Source organism: Cardiocondyla obscurior, linkage group LG03, assembly GCF_019399895.1.
Source record: "Cardiocondyla obscurior isolate alpha-2009 linkage group LG03, Cobs3.1, whole genome shotgun sequence".
NCBI lineage: Eukaryota > Metazoa > Arthropoda > Insecta > Hymenoptera > Formicidae > Cardiocondyla > Cardiocondyla obscurior.
In genome coordinates this window covers 2,075,089-2,089,625 of record NC_091866.1, presented here as the reverse complement: position 1 = coordinate 2,089,625, position 14,537 = coordinate 2,075,089, and the positions used below count along the sequence as shown (strand labels likewise).

Sequence of the window (14,537 nt, the reverse complement as noted above, 5' to 3'; positions counted from 1 at the left end):
ACGCCGCGAATCGTCATCGCGCCTCGTGAGAAGTCGAACACGCCGCTTTACCAATTCCATCTGGTTTTCCGCATCGGCGGGAGCGCATCCGCGTTACAACCGCAGCGCGAATCGCGATTATACGCGCGACCCATTTTTTCTCTCTCTCCCCTCCCCCTCTCTCTATCTACGCTTTTTCGCCTCGAACCACGCCGGAGTAAGTGTTATCGAACAATAATTTCCACGTCTCGCCGATCTCCATGCAGCCGGGCAAACACGTGACAAAGCGCCCGCGATCGTAATCTAGACGTGAGACTGTGCCGCGCGATCGCAATTTAAAACTCGTTACTGACGTACGTTAATCTGTTAAGCCTACCTTCACTTCTTTTTATCATCGGAATTGAATTATTTTACCGCCTTTTTGACATTCGCGTTGAAGTGACTGAGAAGAATTGCGCTTTTATCAGAGATAATTCAATAGCGCAGCTCTAATGGTACTTTAACAAATATGAAGATCGTAGATACGCTCGCGACAACTGTAAGGACGGAATATCTAATTTACTTAGTAACAAGATAATTCTTCTCAAGCGCAAATTTCACATTCACGTCAATCTAAATATAAAAGCTGCGCTTTCTTTCCTTCGCTTCGCGCGTTCTTTTATACGCGGCGGAAATTAGAAATAGACTCAGAAAAACATTTTCTTTGTTTTTTCCGCCGAGCCAATTCCGAACCTTCTCGCGACGGGATCGCGAAAAATATCGCGGTGCCGTCTTTCGATTTATTTATCGTCGGAAAAAAGCGCGAGTCATTGATCCATTAATAAGTTGCGACACGTACCCCGGCGCGTTTCTCGCACTACGTACATTGCGCCACGTACATTCTCGGCGCATAAAGCAAGCGCGCAGTTCATAACGTCAAGCGCTATCTACCCTTTAACTCCGTGTATACTTTTCCACGTAGCGAAAGGCAGCGGCGACGGGACTCGGTATAAAGCGGCACTCGGGCTGATGCAAATATATATAGCCGACGCGATTATATTTTCATTAGACGGATCATGAATAGAAATTACGTCGTTATGACTCAAAGGTAACCGCGGACATCAGAGATCTTGTGACGGGGCGCTTCCGTGCGCGATACTTTTTAATCGCAACGCTCTTCTCTCTTCTTTTGGACCTTTTTTCTCGGGGAGAAGGATTCCGCGAGGAGGAAGAAAAAAAAAAGGGAAAAAAAAGAAAAGGGGGAGCGTGGGGGAGTAGCGGAAGCGCGAAAGTTGCAAGAAGGATATAAAGAGTCGCAACTGCAATCCTCCTTCTCTGTGCCTCCGAAAGAATGGTAGAGAAGAATTTCGTTTTGCTAGCTACCCTTTTTTGCGGATGCGCGAAAGCAAGTATGAAAATACAAGTGTTTGCGTCAACCGGGGAGTCACCGGGAAAGATTAAAGGCGGCTTGATAGACATTTTTATGAAAATTATTAAACGCACAAAAATACACGGGACGTCGCACACATATCCGCGTAGCGTTTAATAAACGGTTTAGCTGTGCAGCTGTTATTGAAAACGTAATTTTGCGGCATATGGAAAATTGGAATATTCATATACGAATTTGTATAATATATTCACAATGAAGATGCCCGTTACTATTCATAAATCGTGACACCGTTGTAATAATTCGCAATTCACCTTTGGTACATTAAAATAATCTAATTAAACATTAATATTCCTTATTAAAAATTAAAACATTGAATAATCTAAGCTAATTTACATTTGTATATGCACGAGCGTTTTATAGTTGTAATTTAAAAAGTCGAAATTGCTTTAATGCCAAAAAAATATATTATGTTTCAAAATGCAATAAACAGAGGAAAAATATTATCGCAAACGGTATAACTAGCATTTATAAGTTTATGATTTTGTTGGATAAAGAGTTTTAATTGCGAAATTCTGAAAATTTGAATAATTCCTCCAGTTTTTTTTTCAGGAATTGTTATTATTAATGTTAATGGTTCTCATATATTCGTATTAATTTATCGCGATTAATGAATAATCATTTTCGATCGCGCAACACTTATAAATTTTTTATCACCGTTTATTTTTATGTGTATTTTTTTTTGTTCGTTAAAATTTTATAACGTAATTTTCAAGTGCTATAATTTCGTCGTTTGCGTTCCGATCTCGCTTTCGAAAGTTGATAACTCGGATGCTGAGTCAGTGGTAGCACAGGCTCGCCTCCTCAAAGCATCAAATCCGCGATTTGTTCGTCGAATGGATTCTACCAATTTCGAGCCGAGTCCCTGTGCCCGCGGGCTTGCAGAAATAATCGCTCGAGGGCTGTATTCGTCGGCTACACGAGTGCGAGTGCGAACGCGTAAAAATCTCTCAATCGCCCGCGCTCAGCGCGACCGCTGATAAAGTTCCCCTTTTCGACGGGCGTGTTGTCTTTTTTATTCTCTCTCTCTTTTTTTTTTTTTACTTGTTTTTGCAATGTGCACGCTCTCGGAGATGCGACGAAAAGAGTCCCGAAAAATAGCTGCCTCTCTCGTCGCGGTCGTTATTCCGCATTCGGCGCGAAAAAAGTGCGGCACGAAAGCGAACGCGGTCCGCCGCCGCGCGGGGTGGCTGATAAATCGACGTCGCGGCAATAATTACGGGCGAACTCGATTATTCCCGATTATTGGAGAGCGACAAATATTTCCCGTGCGAAATAAAGCGTATTGATTCGTCGCGGTGCACGCTTGATGCGCTTCCGCGACATTCGCGATAATTTATCGGTCGTTAATAAATCGCCTCTGCTGGCACTTCACATAGTTGCCGGTCGATCTCACCGTATTTCTGTGTTGGAAAAGTGACCCGAAGCGATAATTCGCCTTCTCGAGGCTAACAACGGCGAGTTTCGCTCGACGACGACGGCCGTCAGTGATTGCGAGCTTCGTTCTCGTTTGAGGTCCGAAAATTACAGGCTGACTCGGGAACATGATGACGCTTGCTAGAGGACTCGCACGAGTGTGCTTTACAATTATAGTCCGAAAGGCCCCCCCCGGTATCCCGAAACTGCGAGCGAGGATGTCAAGTCCAACTTTGCCGTTCGCGCTCATTCTCGCATCGCGGTCCAACCCGCACGTACCCGGGGGTTTTCAAGAAAAATCGATAATCCTTTATAGAGCATAAAACGAGGTGGTCTTTTTTATTGCTTATCGACGCTGTTGTACGTGTCATGCAACGCCCGCTCGTCGCGAACTTGCGGGAAAGCGCGATAAATCTTCCCTCTTTTACCGCATAAAACTTTTTCGTTAAATCAAGCCAGGTAATCGAGCCACTTGCGAGCTTGAGTTATTAACCGCGAATCGAAGTGAAGCCTGTCGGAGAGGTGAGGGGAAGGGGAGGGTAAAAAAAAAAAAAAGAGACGGAACGCAGGAACAATTTCGCCACTCTATTATATACGCTCGATAACAGGTGGAGATTAAATTTCAGTTTCGTTGATAGCCGCGACTGCGTTTCGCCAACTTCGAGAACCCGCGCCCGCGCTTTCAAGATTTTCGACCAGATTCGAGTAAGCATCCGCAAAGGCGGGCGCCGTTATCCGGGTAATCGCAATCTCTTGAGGTAACGGAGGTATTCGGGACTCTCCGTATCTAACAGAAGTCAAAAGTTATTTCGCGCCGGTGATTTATGGTCGAGGGAAATTTAATAACAACGGTATTTCGGATCTCCCGGTTGCGCATTGTTGAATATACGTAGTCGGGAATGTTCACCTTTGATTGCGCGCATTTTTACAAAATATTACAAAATAAATTTGTCGTTTGACCTATGATTAATACTACAATGCGAGTCTTTGTCCCGTCGAAAGAATGAATATAGCGGCGCACGTGCTATAAAGTTCCTCTGTGAGTACGACGTTATCGGACGGCATTAACGTTTCCGATTGGACGCAGTCGAAGTGCATCATAACGAGCATCGCGGCGGTGGCACTCGTTGGTGAAGTATTTTGATTAGAGTCAATTGAAGTAATAGCGAATGGGTCGAGTGCGACTCTGCAGTATTTTTCAATTATATTTAAAAAGTTCGAAAAATAGTCAGGGAACTACATTTTCCTTTTATATATTTGTAAGCGCGCACGCATGGGGGAACTTAATATTTATGATAAGGTTAATGGAATAGCTGCGATAGCATCTTCAAAGTGCCGCGTTAATTGGTATACTAATTGATACTGGTAATAATTAGTATCGTTACGTATTAAACGTTCAACGTATCATACACAAACATACGAATAATAACGCTAACACCATAATGCTAATCTATAAAAAAAAGAAAAAATTAATGGTGATTACTCACCGATTCAATGCGCAGCAGCGGAGTTTCCAGCAGCTACGATGATTCTGTAACAAAAAAATATAAAATATAAATTGTAGACACGTTCAGGATCATTTCCATTATTGAAAAAAATTTTTTCTCATGCGTCTCTAATTAACTCTTCAATTTAAAAATAAAATATTAATTTATCTACTGCACAAACACGTTCTCGAGTAAATAAAACTTTTCTAACATGTAAAATGTTTCATTTTATTAACGATTTATATTTTTTACTTTAATTATTATCAAAACGACAAAGTTGTTCGTGTAAATTATGAATTTTACATAAATAAAAAAGAAATTATACCTCAACGTTGCTCCGCCGAAGCATGAGGCCTCTCCGAGACCTGCTCCTCCTCCCGGAATGTCTGGGATGTCGTGTCGAGTCTTCCTTCCGCGCACAAGACACACGCGAGAACCGCCACCGGGTGAATTTACACTCGCGCGATATTGTACGAGCACTCCCGTTCATAAAACTCGTATAATAAATTTCCCGCACGTGTCTTTGAACAGCACTTCCGGAATAAACGGCCGACGAGCTGGCTGCGGTTCGTTGTTCAATAATCGGCGCCGAGAGTATGGTACGCACTTCTCCAGACTTTTATCTAAACAGAAAAAGAATTCTGGTTAGATAATATTTAAGGATACTACTGTCGAGCTACCGCAAAAAGATATAATTAATTAAACGTACTTGTAAATTATATTAAAAAAGAAAAAATAAAAATGTTTAAAATATTTATACAAAATATATGAGATACATACATTCGTAGTTTATTTCGGAAAGTTAGTAAGAGAGTTTTCTTTAATGTGGGAGAAGCAAAATTAAATGGCACGCGGCGTTCTATAATGTTTAGTTGATTTAATAAAATCATGATTACAATTTACGACAATTAATAACGATTATTAATAATATCGTATTGTCATATACATACATATTGCAACGCAAACTCATTCCGCTTACATTTTTTTGTCCTGTCTTCATTAATTTAATAATTATCGCGCAGTTGTATTTAAAATATTTGCTAATTACGATATGGGGGAAATGATATTAATTATAAATAGTTCATACGATAATTAGTTATTATGCCAATACGGCAATATGCGTGCGTGCGTGCGTAATGCACGCAAATTCCGCGGTTCTAAGATGCTAATTATGAATTATTCCGATAATTCGACCGCGAAATTTCGCGGTCCCGAGTGTTCTGCACGAGGTAGCGAGCTCGCTGATGATAGGAAACGTCATTATTCGACACCCAAGCAATCGAGATGGCTGATAACAAGTGAGAGATAACGGTGACGAATACTCGGATCGTGCATTCGTAGACGCCGCGGAAATACCGGCTTGTTCTACCGTCGCGTAACATTACGACGGAACGTCGTCAGCGTAATTTTCATTAAATCACAAAACGTCGCAGCGATATAAACCGTGACGCTTTCGTGAGTGTTGCGAACGTTTGTTTCGGACTTAACCGACATCGTCGGGGACCTAACGAGAGCCTGCGAGTGAGTTATTTACCGCACCGCTGACGGATGTCGTAGCGTCCGGGAGAGATAAATCTCGTAGAGCACGCGGCGCGACGGCGAAAATGCATGCGACGCGCGAGCGGTCGATCACGCGAGGAGGGCAGGAGGGAAAAAAGGAAAGAGCAAAAATTGAGAGAACGCTAAACGACGTTTAGCGCTCTCGAAATCCGCGCAATAACAATAACGTCATGTAGCACCGTGCGGGCGGAGGGATTTCGCGACCACGCCGCTCTAAACCCCGCGGAAACAGCGTGTAATACATCGGAATGCTCATGCATCAGCGCTGATCATATTTAGATGGAACGCCGGACTCGTGCAAATATTTGTGTCGCGCGTACCTCGCGCGATGCTTCTCCATTATCGTAGTATGTGTCCCCCGCGTGGCGTACATGCGAATGCAGCGGTGTATTTTATCAACGGCGCCCTGTCGCGTCACATTTAATCCGACGGCGTTTTTTCCCCGTTATTAGATCGCTGCGACGTAAAACGAACTTTTTTCCCTTCTTTTAGTTTCCCGATATACCCCCTCGTTTTTTTTTTTTTTCCTCTCTTTTTTTTCTCTTTCAAGCCGACGTTAAATAACACCATCACCTCTCTCTCCACCCCCCGCGGCATTGGGATATTTCCAATTTTTAGCCGTTTCCTGGCTTCTTTGCTTCGACGTTGATTACAGTAGCGCGATAAGTCGAATAATTAATTAACCGTTTTTAAAGAAAGAAACCGTACCCGTCGCATCCGCCGATAGTATTGAAAATTTCATTATCGTAATTTTATTGCCGCGAGGCAAAGGTATAAAAAAAGGATCCGTTAATCTCTTTATGATGCAGTAATAAACTTATATTTTTATGAATTATCTACAAATGAAAGAACATTTAATTAATGGTAATTTAGCTTCATATAATATATTAAGACCAAAATAGCCACTCGTTGATTTTTCTCGCAATCACGAGAAAAGAAAAAAAAATTTTTTTTAACCATTAGAAGCCGCTCGAGTGGAACTTCAAAAAGAAATTAACGATTCGTAGTACCTGCGGAAGTAATCTGCGGCAAGAGGCGCACGGCATGTGGCATGCCAAGCGATGCGCGACCGGACTGAAATTCCGAGACGGTTTTTCGCGACGCAGTCGGTCGTTTTAACTGCTGCACGCGCGCGAGTCGTCGAAAAAGTGGTTTAGTATTTTTTTTTTTTTTTAACCCCCTCTTCACGCCCCTCTCCGAAATCGATAATTGGTCGCCGTATAAGCCGCGACGGAAAAGCCAGTCTACCGATCCGTTCGATCGACTAGTTAATTGATAAATCGCATCAGACCTTCCCCCGCATTTCGTTACGGCGGATTTCAATAGCGAAATCAGCGGTAACGAAAGCTCGAGAAGTGATGCCAGGTTTTTAGCACAGCCGCGGGGGTTTTATATGTAAACCGTAAATTACGCGAAGACCGCGATTTCTCACGTAAAGTGATACATTATACATATACCGCCGATTCCCCCCTCGCCGTGCATTTAAACATTGGAGCTGTAATATACTTTACAACTGTGCATCGCAGCGGCTGCATGTCGCTGCCCTCTCATTGGCTTTTAAAATTCATGAAAAGCGATAACGCACGCGGAGTTTGTACGTTTAATGGAATTGATATAAAATGAGCAAACTGCATGCAATGTGCAACGCGACAATATTCAGACCCGAATAATATTTTCAACTAAACTCCTCTCGGCCCCTGCAGGAATTCTTTTCATATAACATGTAAATAAATCATAATCGCGTACACATATTTAAATCTTAATTACTTTGACTGTAATTTAGGTGTCTGCAATAGAATCAATTTGACCTAAATATAAATGAATAGCACTCTAATTTATGTACATTTGCAATTTCAAAGAAAGCATTGTTTTTTTTAGTATTTTATCTGTACGGTAAATAAAAAAAGAATCACGTCACGTGCGCAACGTCATAAAGATTTTTAGCGGAGTAAATAAATTAGTAAGCTTTGCTTTTTATAGCGATTTAAAAATGATATGTTATCTCTGCAAATTTGTAAAAAAGTTATTTGACTTTTATGCATAATATTATACTTAATATAATTACGCGACATACCGATACTAGAAAAAAAAAAAAAATTTGACAGCGTTACGAATACGAGCTGTCTTAATTATGCCATTTTTAGTCGAAATTAGCTTTCCGAAATTTATATTAATTTCAACGAGCGAGTCGTTTATACGTGATGCCGGTTAACTAAACAAATAACCTTCGCTCGGTCGAGAGGGAAATGCGCGATAAGAAATTTTCGGCGCGCGTTGCACATGCATCTTCGTTGATCGCCTTGAACAAGGGCTTCGGGAGAATGAATGAAGAGCGCCCGCGAACTTTCAGCAGAAGACGGAACATGGCAAGTACATACACACAACATTTCTTAGCGGCAAATTTTTGCCTTTTAGCGAAATGTACGCGGTGAATAAAGAGGTCTTAAAGCGGAGTTCCGGGCTTTTTTCCGTTGTGCATTTCGCCCTTGTAAAATTGGTATAACGTACGTACGTACATGTGTTCCAAATTCCGTGATCTAATAAAACGGAGCGTACAACTCCGGCGGAAAAAATGCAAAAAGTCGTGTACCATACGTGTACTTATACATTTATCGTGCGTCCGGGAAAAAGCTCTTATTTTTTATCGATTAGCTTTTTATTAATTAACTGTTATCTTATCGCACGTACAACGTCGCCGGCGTGTTCCCTATGCTTCTCGAAGTATACATATAAACAAGTTGATTAAGCACCGTCGGTATTATTGGAAATCGTTAAAAACGATAAATCAAACCAATTCAACGTGAAATAAAACACTTTCGTGCGCGAGGCAGTCGTATGTAAAATTATAATCAGATTGCCGAACGAGAGACGTTACTTCGCGAACGCTGCCGGATGCGATCAACGGAAGCGGAAAAATACGAAAACTTCGTTTTAGCAACAATTTGTGTCAAACGAGCGGCGCGAGCCGACAAACTTGATGCAAGCGAATAGACCGGGCTTCTTTCGTCAAACTTCGCGCAAGCAGAACGAACGAGAGGTTGTTATCAAGTTAGGGGGAAGTTCGTTGCGAGTTCGCCGATGCAACATGATGTAAACAGACTGCATCGCTTTCTTTGTGTCGCAGTTGTTGGAAAATGTGTATTTACTTTTACATGAAATCGGCCGCTTTTCTGGCTCAAAAATAGCCTAGCGATGCAAGTTTTTGGTTCCTACGCTTTGTTACTCATGTTGCTTTGAATTAAAATCGCGGCATGATCACTTTTCGAAAGAGTTACCCTCGTTTCCAGTGCCGCCTTTATTTTTTTTTTTTCTCTCTATCAAGCTACATAATTTTATTTATAAAAAAAATTTTTTTTTACCGTACGTAGTATTTACTTTGCAGTCGTCCACTTTAACGCGAGGCTCCCGTTCAACAATCTCGCAGCGGCGAGAGCTAGGAGACAACAGAAATGAGGGCGTGTTCTTCGTTCTGATAGAAATCGTGTAGCGGGAACGAGCGCACGTGCGAACTCAACTGGACATTCCTCGATTACGTTCATCCGCCGCGTCCCTCGCGTTTCCTCGAAATCAGTAAGGAGGCACCGTCACCTCGTTTCGTCTCGAAAGCACTTTCAGCCCCGGTCTTTTTCCGGTCTTCCCTGCCCTTCCGCAGCACCCCGCGCGCATCTACGAAACTTCTCCTCGTCCCCCTGATTTCTTGCAGGCCCCTGTCTCCGGGGCTGCCAGACACCGGAGCCGCCGTCGGCTCTCTAAACACGTCATTTGTATGCGCGGCGGCTGCATAAGAAATTCGCGCGAGTGTTTGTCTTCGCCGTTAGCACGATGAAGGTTTGAAGAGACTCGCGGCGGGCGGCGGAGAGCGAGAGACCGTTTAGGAGGGACAGGACGTGGGAGAGGGCGGAGGGCGGCAAAACGAAGTGGTGCACGAGAGCAATCACGTCGACGAGAGAAAGGATGACCTCCAGATAGCGCCCCTCCTTGCACGTGCACCCTGCGGATAGACCGCCGCGGAAACCGGGCCGGGGCCGAGGGCGCGCCTCGGAGATTAATGAAATTTCGATCGGCGGCGTAAGATAAATCAGATGCGGCTGGCAAGACGGATACACCGGCGCATAATTCGAACGGAGAGAATTCCATCTCGAATGCGACGTCGTCTCGGTATTATCTCGAGTACGCCGAGGGGCTCCGGTTGCGCTCCCGATACCCTGTCTGTCGGGATCGTTCATTTTTCAAAAGCGCGTATTGCGTAGGGAAAATGCACTTTACGACGTACTTTGTTTCAAGCGTTGCTACGCTTCGCGTACGCTGACGGAGTATTCCGGTACGTCATCTTAAATAATTCCGACTCGGGGTAAATCGATGGCGATGCAGCAGATGCCTTTCCAAATGGCGTATACAGACGAAACACGGCGTTTACGTTTTCGAATACGGAAGTTATCGTTGTCCTTCTTTCCCGCCCCCTTTCTCGAACAACTGCCTCTTTTGCGTTACGTACATCGATTTCTTCATGTAAGTCGCGTTATGTCCATTTTTTATCATATAGGGTAAGTGCTATTTTTGACGTTATTATTACTATTATTAATAGTTCTTTAAAAATTAGAAATTTGGAAAAAAAATTGCCGGTATCGCATGTGTCGATTGGCGGTCGGGGAAACTTGCATCGGCGAAGGCAAAAAGGGTTTTAGCGAGCAACGGCCGTTCGGGGATTCTCGCAGCTTCGACGGCTTGTAGGAAGAAGTGTTATAAAGCTTCGACAGACTGGCGTTCGCCGCGCTGCCTCGACTTATGGCAACGTGGACATCGATAATCTACGTTAAGAGAAAAGTCGCACCTAACTTGAGCACCATCCTGTGACATCATTAATAGCTTAACTTTCAGAATCGATCGCTTGCTAATATTTCAGCACTTTCAACGCTCTTTGTTATATTCAAGAAAAAGCAATGACTTTTTAATTTCGTCTTGAGCGAAAAAAGAGACTTTTAATTAAATATTAATCAAATTAAATAATACGCAAAATAAGAAATTTATTTTCTGAATAAATTTATATTCGATCTAACGACTTATTAAAAGAACTTTATATTAAATTTAATACAACAAAAAGTAATGCGATTAGAGGTAAAGTTATATACAATTTTAACGCTCAAAGATTTCTCTCTCTCTCTCTCTCTTTTTTTTTTCTATTTATTCTTCTTAAGAATAACGATTTATGCATTAAATGCATAATATGCAATGTCACTGAAACGATTTTTAAACGATATTGGAACGATCCTCGGAAGAATATCGCGATTCTATCGAACTAAAACTACTTATTCATTGGTTTCTCTAACACGGCATGGCTATTTGCGGCCAATATACTCGGGCATGAATATATGTACGGATGTACATAGAGTTATATGAACGCACGTATGCATGTATACACTGCTTACCGGATCGGAGCAGCTGCGCGAATGGACGGAAAGTAGGAAGCCGGGAAAGGGAAAAGAAAACGACTGAGATTAATGAAATTTCGATTTTCCGAGATCAGTCAGGCTCTCAAGAGAACGAAATTCCCATATTACGTAGCTGCGAAGAACTAGGTAGAAAAATAGAGACGTAAAAGACGGTGTGAAAAGAGAGATTTTTTTTTCTTTTTTATTTTTTTTTTAAATTAGGAAAATTAGGATATTCGAAAAAATGCGAGCGCGAGTAGGAAGCGCGGCGGAAAGGGATCACGGCAGATTTCAGATATTACAGCCGGGATAATTCTGAGAATGGTGATTTAGCGTGAGTTTCCGCCGCAGTTGTAGCGGGCGGCTATTAACCGAAACCAGGACTCAGGTGCGCTGGTGTTAGTTAGTGATAAAATATTTATTCTATTTACCGGATGAAAGTTCGTAGGGTCAACGAGCGACTGCGGAATAGGCTGTTTCAATAATGTAGATCGTAGAGCCTCAACGTCGAATATGTTAACACAGTCGTAATAATGCACGTCATAATACCGCGGTAGTACAAAAAGAAATAAAGACGAAATGTGACACTTTTTTTTTTTTTTTTTAAACTTTCATGATACGTTACATCGCGTGCCATTTTTCTTTCTTATGTTTTTTCTCTTCACGTAGAGTTAATATAGTATAACTTCGTAGATAAATAAATTAATTTAAAAAGATACTACATTTCAACAAGGCATATTTGCCACGAATACATAAAATAAGTTACGTACAAAATCATATCTTTGATTACTTATCCGCAGAATCGCGAGTAAGAGAGGTGAGTTGAATTTCATATCGGCGACGCTGCTTTATATTCTTCCGCGAGCCATTTATCTATTGAAAGTTTTGCGACACCCGTTTGCACGCGAAAAATAAATTGATTATGGAAATCCCGGATTCGCGGCGGCCTCTCCACGGGTCTCGCCTTTTATTTCGGGACTGTTAGCCTTGGGATCGTTTCACTCTCCCTTTTTCTCATCTCCCCGGGTAATTCGAGAAGCCGGGAGAAGGAGATTTGGGGAAACGCGAAAATCGTGGACGGCAAAACGAGGAAATGTCGCGTGAGCGAGCGGCGCGCACGTGGAGTTTAATGAAATTTCGATCCGCGAGGGTTACGAATACTTCACAGAAAGAGCGCCAGGCCGGAAACCGAAGTTGGCAATGGTGGAATCGTCGGGTTGATAGTGCGACACGGCGCGGCGCGGGATCCGTGCGGAACACCTGAATAGAGGGAAATTACCTCGAAGAATCGGAATTGCCGCCGCGCGCTGCTGCGAGAGAGCGGGCCCTTTGATTTCGTAACTACTACAGCCCCGTTCTGCCACGTCAACTGCACCGTAAAAGGAAACGCGCGCGCGCGCGACCGTGCGCGAATACTCGAAACTTTTCATCGCTCTTTGAATCGCTCGCTCGCCGAAACGCTCCGATGGCCTCCGTATCCTCTCGCGCTCGCGCTCGTTTGTTGCCGACGTTTTTACGCACGCAAACACACTAGCGCTACCGGGAAAAAGACAGGAAAGGAAACGAAAGAGTCGCCAAGTGGAGAAGAGAGGAAAAGAGAGAGAGAGGGAGAACGTGGAACTAAATAGCGGAGGAAAGCGGAAAGGAAGTAGCGCGACGGCGAGGCGGAGGGAAGCTTGGCTCGCCAGTACGTAGAGGCCACTTCCGCTTCACTGTACATTTCACGTGCGGGTGGACCGGATTTATACGCGTAACCGGACGTGCACACATGTGGGAGTGCCCGCGAACACACACGGACGGCAACCTGAACACGGGACGAAATTCGAGCGCTTCCGCTCAGCCTGTCGCGAAACTCGCATAAGAGAAACAGAAAGAGTGAGAGAGAGAGAGAGAGAAAGTGCGCGAAGGGACCAGAGGACCGTCCTCGTGGCGTGGACACTCGCTGCTGATCCCGCAGCTTTAGGAATAGAGGTCTGGGTATTCTTCGAGGAGACGTCGCGACGTCGTTGTTGAAATATAACAGCGGCGGTTGTTGTACGCCAACTTGATTTATAAGCGTCGCACCCGCCGTCGCGTTAACGAACGAAAATCGCGCCTGGATGCCCCTATCCGCCGCCATGCGTGATAACGTAATTATACGCCGCTATTGTCCGCGGCAAATTTAAGGAACTCACGCGCGATAATAAAGTGTAAAATATTTCCTTATTTATAATGCGGCAATTTTTTTTTATTCTTTATTATTTCCAATAATTAGCGGACTTGATATTTCGACGGTGTTACTTAAACGAAATTCTTTCTCTGTTTAGGTTAAAATCCGAGGGAGAAGTCAACGGCCGTAACCCTCGTCGTCGATATAAAATAAACGAGCTGCGGCCGGCTCGACGGGAGTGCCGCTCGCATAAATATGTAAGATAGCTTTCGCTTATGAATTCATTATCGTCGCGGTAATTATCTCTTCGCCGATAATCATCATTAAAGTAATATACAAATCGCAGTCGATTTGTCGGTCGCGCGCGTTTCGGGAGTGCCGTCTAAGTAGACGCGCGAGAGATTTTCAAGTAAACGGGAGTGCCGTGCGATCGTAGGTCATCCGCGTTTCTCGCGTATCCTGTGCTGGGAGATAATCTCAAAATAAGAGGAAGAGCAGGTCTCGAATAGTCATCAAGCCTCAGCGGGGCAACATTAAGGTAATTAATTTACTTGATGATAAATTTGTTTGAAGTTTAAATAATTTCAACAACTAATACTTTAAATATTTTTATGTTTTACAGATCAACGTAATTGACCCCGCTGTGTTACTTCGGTGAGTTATTTTTTATTTTAACAGTTAATAATAAATAATTATAAATAACGTTCGCTTGAATTAAAAATTTGTAAAAAATACGAGCGTGATTTCGAATTGGCAAGACTAAATAATCGGTATTTTTTTTGTTTTTTTTTTTTTCTTTGAAGAAACGTACATTCAATTAAATTTTAAGTGACTGTATACTTTTATAAAATGTATTCGTTAAAATCAATACCATTAAATTACGTTCGTCGGGATAAAAATTATATATAAAATAAAAATTGTTTAATTGTTGAATGCATACAATACTGTGAAAAACGGCTTTATACTATTTTTCTAACTCAGTATATTAGTTTTACATCATGTATCGATACGTAAAACGTACATTACCGAATACGCGAAGCTTCTCCCGAAAACCTTTTCACGATATAATGGTTATAACTTTAATTAAAACA

The 14,537-nt window shown here is 42.7% G+C and overlaps 1 long non-coding RNA gene across 1 annotated transcript in view; it reads left to right on the top strand.

Moving 5' to 3' along the window:
- Nucleotides 1-14,132, top strand: part of LOC139101222 (uncharacterized) — a 42,472-nt gene extending 28,340 nt beyond the window's left edge. Inside the window, exons 3-4 of the long non-coding RNA XR_011545522.1 lie at nucleotides 13,604-13,984; nucleotides 14,069-14,132. This is a non-coding gene — a long non-coding RNA (uncharacterized lncRNA). The remainder of the gene's footprint in view (nucleotides 1-13,603; nucleotides 13,985-14,068) is intronic.
- Nucleotides 14,133-14,537: the final 405 nt, after the last annotated feature.